The sequence below is a fragment of the Pristis pectinata genome, chromosome 1, assembly GCF_009764475.1.
Source record: "Pristis pectinata isolate sPriPec2 chromosome 1, sPriPec2.1.pri, whole genome shotgun sequence".
NCBI lineage: Eukaryota > Metazoa > Chordata > Chondrichthyes > Rhinopristiformes > Pristidae > Pristis > Pristis pectinata.
Genome location: NC_067405.1, coordinates 121,249,988 through 121,257,781, shown reverse-complemented (window position 1 = coordinate 121,257,781; position 7,794 = coordinate 121,249,988). Strand labels below are relative to the sequence as shown.

General features: G+C 38.5%; 1 long non-coding RNA gene across 1 annotated transcript; it reads left to right on the top strand.

The window, feature by feature from the left end:
* The first annotated feature begins 1,611 nt into the window (after positions 1 to 1,611).
* On the top strand, positions 1,612 to 7,578 carry LOC127567846 (uncharacterized). The gene is made up of 3 exons (XR_007955952.1): positions 1,612 to 1,736; positions 3,578 to 3,727; positions 5,671 to 7,578. It is a non-coding gene; the product is annotated as an uncharacterized LOC127567846 (long non-coding RNA).
* Positions 7,579 to 7,794: the final 216 nt, after the last annotated feature.

The window sequence follows — 7,794 nt, the reverse complement described above, 5'->3', positions numbered from 1 at the left end:
CTAGCCAACATGGTTTTGTGAAGGGAAGATCCTGCCTGACCAACCTATTGGAGTTTTTTGAAGAAATCACAGGTAAGGTGGATAAGGGAGAGGCGGTAGATGTTGTGTATTTAGATTTTCAAAAGGCCTTTGATAAGGTGCCTCACAAGAGACTGATTAATAAGATGAGAGGTCATGGAATTACGGGTAGGATAACAGAATGGGTGGAGCATTGGCTAGTTGACAGGAAGCAAAGAGTGGAAATAAAAGGATCTCGTTCTGGTTGGTTACTGGTTACTTGGGGTGTGCCGCAGGGGTCGGTGTTGGGACCGCTCCTTTTTACCTTGTACATTAATGATTTGGATGATGGAATAAATGGTTTCGTGGCTAAGTTTGCGGATGACACCAAGATAGGGGGAGGAGTAGGGAGTATTGAAGAGATAGGAAGGTTGCAGAGGGACCTAGACAGTTTAGGAGAATGGGCAAGGAAATGGCAGATGAGATTCAATGTAGGGAAATGTGCAGTTGTACACTTTGGAAGCAGAAATAAGCGGGCAGATTATTATCTAGGAGGAGAGAAAATCCAAAGCATGGAAGTACAAAGGGACTTGGGGGTACTCGTGCAGGATACCTTAAAGGTTAACCAACAGGTCGGATCGGTGGTAAAGAAAGCAAATGCTATGTTGGCATTCATTTCGAGAGGTATAGTGTATAAAAGTAAGGAAGTGTTAATGAGGCTCTACAGGGCACTAGTGAGGCTTCATTTGGAATATTGTGCGCCGTTTTGGGCCCCACATCTTAGGAAGGATGTGTTGACGTTGGAAAGGGTTCAGAGGAGATTTACGAGGATGATTCCAGGAATGAAAGGGCTTACGTATGAGGAGTGTTTGTCGGCTCTTGGACTGTACTCGCTGGAGTACAGAAGAATGAGAGGGGACCTCATAGCGACATTTAAAATATTGATAGGAAAGGACAGAATAAATGTGGCTAGGCTATTTCCCTTGGTGGGTGAGTCCAGGACCAGAGGGCACAATCTTAGAATTAGAGGGTACAGTTTCAAAACAGAGATGAGGAAAAATTTCTTTAGCCAGAGGGTGGTGAATTTGTGGAACTCCTTGCCACATACAGCAGTGGAAGCCAGATCAGTGGGGGCGTTCAAGGAGGAGATAGATAGATATCTAAATAGTCAGGATATCAAGGGATATGGGGATAAGGCCGGTAATTGGGATTAGAATTTTTGTTTCTTCTTCTTCTTCTTCTTCTTCCCCCATTCCCCAATCTCATTTCTATTTCCCTTTCCTTGGAGCAGACTCGATAGGCCGAATGGCCTGCTTCTGCTCCCTTGTCTTGTGATCTTGTGATCTACTATAAAAGCTACTAAGTTCTTTACATTTTTGATATGTCTTAATAGACTTAACAGTTTTTTATTCATTTCTCACATTCAGAAAGATTTTAAAATCAATTAGAATTGAAGTAAATGATTTTAAAAATTGCAACTTTTAAAAAAGAATTGGTTCAAAGTTCGCAAAATATTATACAAAAGTAAAATAATTAAAGAAATAACTACTTACTTCCTAGAATACAGGCCTAGAATCCAGACTGAAATCAATGGAATTGCAGATCATACATCAGGTGTGACGTGGCATAGGACGTAAGTGACAATTCTCCTGAGAAATCCCCGCAAGTCTACTTTCCACTATTTGACTCCATGTGAAGTTGAGTGTGCAACAGAGTTCAAGACTACGTCTAAAAGCAAGGTTTGTCCCAATATTTCAACTCAATATTGATGTCACTTTGCACTTTGTACCAGTAACCCCACAGACAATCAGATGTGCAATCTTTATTCTCTGCTGGGAGAGCACATGTCTCATTTGGGAGATAGTACATATGCCAATACACCATTTTCCTTCTGTGATACTGGAATGTCAGCCAGAATTCCTAAGTTCATCTCTAGAATGGAATTTGAACCAATAATCTTTTGCCTCAAAACCACCGAACTGTCGCTAATTCTATTTTTCACTAAGGCATGGCTGACATGGCTATTTAATGTTCGTATTCAGATTTGAATCAGATAAATGCTATTAAAATAAAATGGTTCCATCAGAATAGTAATTGCACAGAAAAATAAATGGGATGATCTCAATCAGGTTGCAGTGAAGATGATAAACAGAAACAGAAGTGTATGGAGACAGCAACATGAAAACAGACTGTTTGCCCAAACTATTCACATGTGCAGTGGTGTAATTACATTTCCTGTTCTGCTTTCAACATAATTTATTCCTCTTACTATCAACCAAGTAAGTCACCTATCCTTAAATGTGTCATGCTCTGCCTCAGTCTCTACCATCAGTATTTTGTTGCACCCTCATAACACAGTGTGTGAAATTGTGTCATCTACTCCGTCCTACATCTCTTAAAAGTAATCTAATAATCCACATCTTTTGCCCATGATCTCCAGTCACCAGAAAGCATTAGGTTCTATCTAGTCTGGTAGTTTATCACAGGAGGCTGCTAACCAAGATAGGAGCCCATGGTATTACAGGAAAGGTACTGGCATGGATAGAAGACTGGCTGACTGGCAGAAAGCAAAGAGTGGGAATAAAGGTGGCCTTTTCTGGTTGGCTGCTGGTGACTACTGGTGTTCCTCAGGGGTCAGTGTTGGGTCTGCTACTTTTCACGTTATGTGTTAATGATCTGGATGATAGAATTGATAGCTTTGTGGCCAGGTTTGTGGATAATACAAAGATAGGTGGAGGGACAGGTAGTGTTGAGGAAGCAGGGAGTCTGCAGAAGGACCTGGACAAGTTGGGGGAATGGGAAAGAAGTGGCAAATGGAATACAGTGTAGGAAAGTGTATGGTTGTGCACTTAGGTAGAAGGAGTAAAAGTGTACACTATTTTCTAAACGGGAAGAGAATTCAGAAATCGGAGGTGCAAACGGATTTGGGAATCTTAGTGGTCATGGGTGTGTAAAAGGCAGGAAGGATGGATGTCACGTGGGTGAAAAAGGTGGGAGTCCTCGTCAAAGATGTTATGGGAGCCACCCAGTCTTAGAATGCTTTTCATCATGGCCTGGAGCTTTAATTGTCAGAAGGTAGGAGTGCAAGTCCCCAAATAAGGTAACCGCTGGGAAAAGACATAACTCTTCACTTGCCTCATATGCAAGAGGACAAGGGTATGGTATAGTCCTGATGGAGTACCGTACAAATGGTAGGCTCAGATAATGAGGTGGAAATGGAAATATTAATCTATTGCACACATGAGTAGGATGGTAAGGACAGTACACCTTTTCCATTGAGGAAACAACTATAAACATGTGTTCTGAAACTGTGGCAAGTTGATCTTCTGTTGGGCAGGACACTTGTCGGAAATACCGAAATCACTTTTAATTGAAGCAGAACAAAGTGGTGTCGAACATCTATGAAGGAGCAAACCTCTGAGTTATGGGTGAATTGAACTGTTGGGTTTCTAGTGGAGATAGATGGGTCCAGTTATCTATCATTGCTATGGACCATAAAAATGATCCATTCTGACCTGTTTGTCTCCTTGCATATGCTACCTGACCTGCTGACTATTTCCAGCATTTTCTGTTATCTTAGGTTTCCAACATCTGCAGTGATTTTGCTTTTCTAGGGTCAGAAACTGTATTGAATCACTTGGATTGTGAGACTGTGTATTTGAAATGATCATTAGCCTCAAGGAATAAAGAGATCCAGAATGCAGTCAAGCTGTGGGATGTACTGCAGCAGGTAAGCCAGAAATTGGTCAGTGCATGTGAAAGTTGCAAGATAAAGAGACTGATAAAAGTTTGAATGATGTCGAGCCAAGGGCTGTGGTGGTAAATACATTTTTGAAAGATCAGGTAATTGAGGGCTATGTGGAACTGGCACAGAAGCAGAGCAGCCAAGATCACATTGAACGATGAGACAGGTTAGAGACGTCAAATGGCACTCCTGCTTCTATTTTACTGTGTTCTTGTGAATGGGTTTATTTTATAAGAGAGGACTGTATTGCCGTGTAGAGGCACTTCAAAAGCTGCGAAGAGAGATATTAAAGGAACCATGGACTTATTGATGTTCAATAGAGCCAAAGTTTGACAAGAGTCCAGAGTCTTCAGGAAGTCAGAGTGGAAGTCGGGATGCAGAGTGAATGCAGAGGCACAAAGTTGGTGAGCCTTAAGAAAAAAAGCCAAGTAGAAATTGTTGCGATTTGAGTTCATTGTGTCTACTAATGTATCCAATATCATGTATAATTATAGCTCCTCTGGTAATTGTTAAGTAATATTAGCCTGAGTTAAGTTTAACATTATCAGATGATGTTTAGAAAACATAAAATACAATGTATTTATAGTTATGTATAGTTATCAAGACAATTATGTTAAGATAACGATTGTAAGACAGGATGTGAGTTCAATTATGTAGGAAGCCCATCTGGAGAGGTGATCCACTCAAATTGCCAATACGTGGAGTGGATATTTCGGAGATGTTAAGTTCAGCCAATCAGTGAAGAATGTTGTAGTTGAGAAGACTAGGAGACTGAATGAGTTTGTGTAGTTAAATTTATATCTACATTAAATTAGTTAACTATTTACAGATATGAGATTATATAATTACCTGATACCACAAAGTTAAGTACGTAAATAGTTGATGGTTTGTAGCGATATGTTACTTTTTTCAAGGGAAAGCAGTATAGTGAACATGAACATATCATTAAGAACTGAGCAGACCACATGGTATGACTTTTGATACCTTGCTGTTCTAACCACTGGTGTTAGTTGTGAGATGACTGTCTTTAATTGAAGATACTTTGTCAATAGCTTTGCATCAGTTTTTGCCTTAGTTAGCTGTAACACCAAGGGGCATACAGATGCTAAAGTCAACTTTTATGTTCTACACCTCTTTCTATAAAATCCAGTGTTCCCAGCATGTTAAAAGTCAATACCCCACCTAACAGTTAGGGATTCCAGCAAAAATTAATTAATTGCCCTTAAAAAGAATGGGAGCCATCTGATCATTCCACTCCAGCTTTTGTCCATTAACTTTAGAATGATACATTAAAAGGATATGTTTACCATTTACAGCCAGTGGATATATTTTATGAAATAATTTAGATTTTTTGTTCAATTTGGGTCCCTCAACAATGTTCTCAAAAAAAAGAAAGTGCCTTGTGTGATTTGCTACTTGACTGAATAATTGTGCCAAATGGAATACATGTTCCATGTCCTGACTTATATCCTGATTTAATCTACTTTATCTTTTCAGCCACACAACATTTTTAACTATTAACTGTGACAAATGTCAAAACATTCATTGTCTTTCATAATCCTTTCGTTGTCAAAAGCTGTAGTACAATACCAGTAGGGTACATTAACTTTAATTCGGATTGGGGAAATATATGCTCTTTCTTATATGCATAAGACACAATACTGGGCATGTTTTGAGGTCCTTTGGCTAGTTCCTGTTGAAATCCTGCCTGTCTTGAGATTGGTTTAGGCACCTCCTGTTGCAAGCCACCCTCATGATGTCACTTCCCTTTCAGTTTCAGCACATGATAAAGTCAGCAATGTGCGGGTTGCCCATTAGTTACTTGAGATGGAAATTGAATCAAATGATTTAGGATGTCCACCATCCACAGGATTTGTGTTAAAAATCTTTCCTTGTTATTTTGTTCATAAATATGTTTGTTTTGTCAGGTCTCAGCACAGATAGAGGCATCTGTGAACTGATAACTTTTTGGGACAACACCCCAGCCCCTTGCATTTATGGGGTTCAATCAACCAACTCTTGGCCCGGAAAGGGGAAATGGGATGTGCCCGGAAGACCTGGACTCAGGCTGCCATGGATAGATCTTCATATCAGCATTGAAGCATTTCCCATAGACCAGCATGTGAATGACATGCAGGTCCAGTCTCAATGTCTCTTAAAAATAGTAAACAATTTCTTGTAGCAAAAATTCTTATTTAATGACATTACGGCAAAGCATGGCTTCCATTTGGCACATTAGTTTCTAGGCACTATTCTTTTAATCTTTTCTCTCTATTGGATCATCTCAGTGTTCCAATACAATTCTATTTCATACTTGTGTGTGAATGAACAGACAGTGAGTGTTAGCAGTCTAAAACAAAATCACAGTAGGAACTTCACATGTAACATTATGTATGAGATATAGGAGCCCTAGCAGATTTCTAATAGATAGAAGAAAAAGGCAAAGAGGGCAGAGGAGAAAAAGTACAGTGATGTTTGGGGTGTAAATTCCAGGTCACAGGGATTAGTTGCCTGAAGGCATGTCTTCCAAAGAGCGAACTACAGTGAAGGTGATGGTCAGTAAGGGAAGATGTTATTGACATTAAAATGGTTAAAGAGGTGAGGTAAGGGCCATAAAGGTATACAGCACAGAAACAGGCCCTTCAGTCCATTACATCAAGGTGAGAAGGGATTTAAATTTATAGCTCATAAAGTTTTAGTATGGGAATAGCAGCCAATGTTGGTCAATAGGATAGGATGATAGTTCAACAGATCTTGATATGATCTAGGAATTGTGCAACTAAGTTTTGCAAAAGCTGAAATTCATAAGGTGGAGAACTGAAGATCAGCATTGAGAACACTGGAATGGAAAGCTTGGAGCAAATTATGAATGAAGATTTTAGCCGCAGATAGGTTGAAGAATTGGTAAAGGCAGCAAAATTATGAATGTGGAAGTAGGCAAGCTTCGTGGTGGAGAAGATAAAGAGTCAATAGCTCAGCTCAGGATTTAATGGATTGTCAAACTCTTCAAAATTATAGTTTGTCCAATACAATTTGAGAAAATTGAAAATTTCATCAGGATTGCTTTTCCACAAACAATTAAAATAGAAATAAATACACTTTAATTGAATAGATTTAGATTAATACTTAATTGCATTAACAGTGTTTTCTTTACACTTTGAATTTGTCAATTCTTTTTTCAAGGTACTTTTTTGATCAGGAATAATGAATTTTATTTTCATGGATTCTGCAGATCAGTATAATCTGAACTATGTTTTTGTTTTGGAAACTGGTGCTTCTTCCAACCTTCAAAATGTGATGGAGAAAAGGATTTCTCCTTGGTTGGATGCCAGGAACAATGTGTACTTGGTTAGCAACACAAATCTTGCTAAATAAGTTACTAACAAGAAAAATACCATTTGTGTATTTTATAAAATCCATTTCCAGCTCTGAAGACATTATGATGCACTCCATTGTAAACAAGTGACTATTATGCTTAAATATGTTATTTGAACAGCAAAGGCAAATTATTATTGGGAGATAAGAGCCTGAACAAAGATGTTTTCCACATTATTTCAGCCCCAGCCTTGAGCATTTGATTGCCACTGAGAATGTTTAATTTCAATACCATGGTTTTTTAAGATAAGTTCTCCAAAATTTTCAACAAATGTGTTAAAGAGTATGCTCAAATAAGTTGATTTTCATGTATTTGAGGGGGCAATGTCATGAGTTTCATGTACTTCAAATCACTTCCAGTACAAATATTTGTGAATTGATTTTCACCTGTGTTTGGTATTTAATGCCACATAATGTAAAAAATTGCACTCAATTAAAGAATAATTAAATGGAAATCAGTATTAAATATCCAAACAAAAATAGACTTGGAGCTTCTTATCCCATTTTCTCTTGAAACCACAGAGGTCAATTTTAGGCTTAGCTAAAATTTAAAGGGGGTCACTGATCAGCACAACAGATACATAAACAGTTATTCTGTTTGATTTTTGACCATTTTGCACTGCATTTGATTCTCCATTGGACAGTGACAATTCTTACTTTAAACAGGTTTAAGCCTT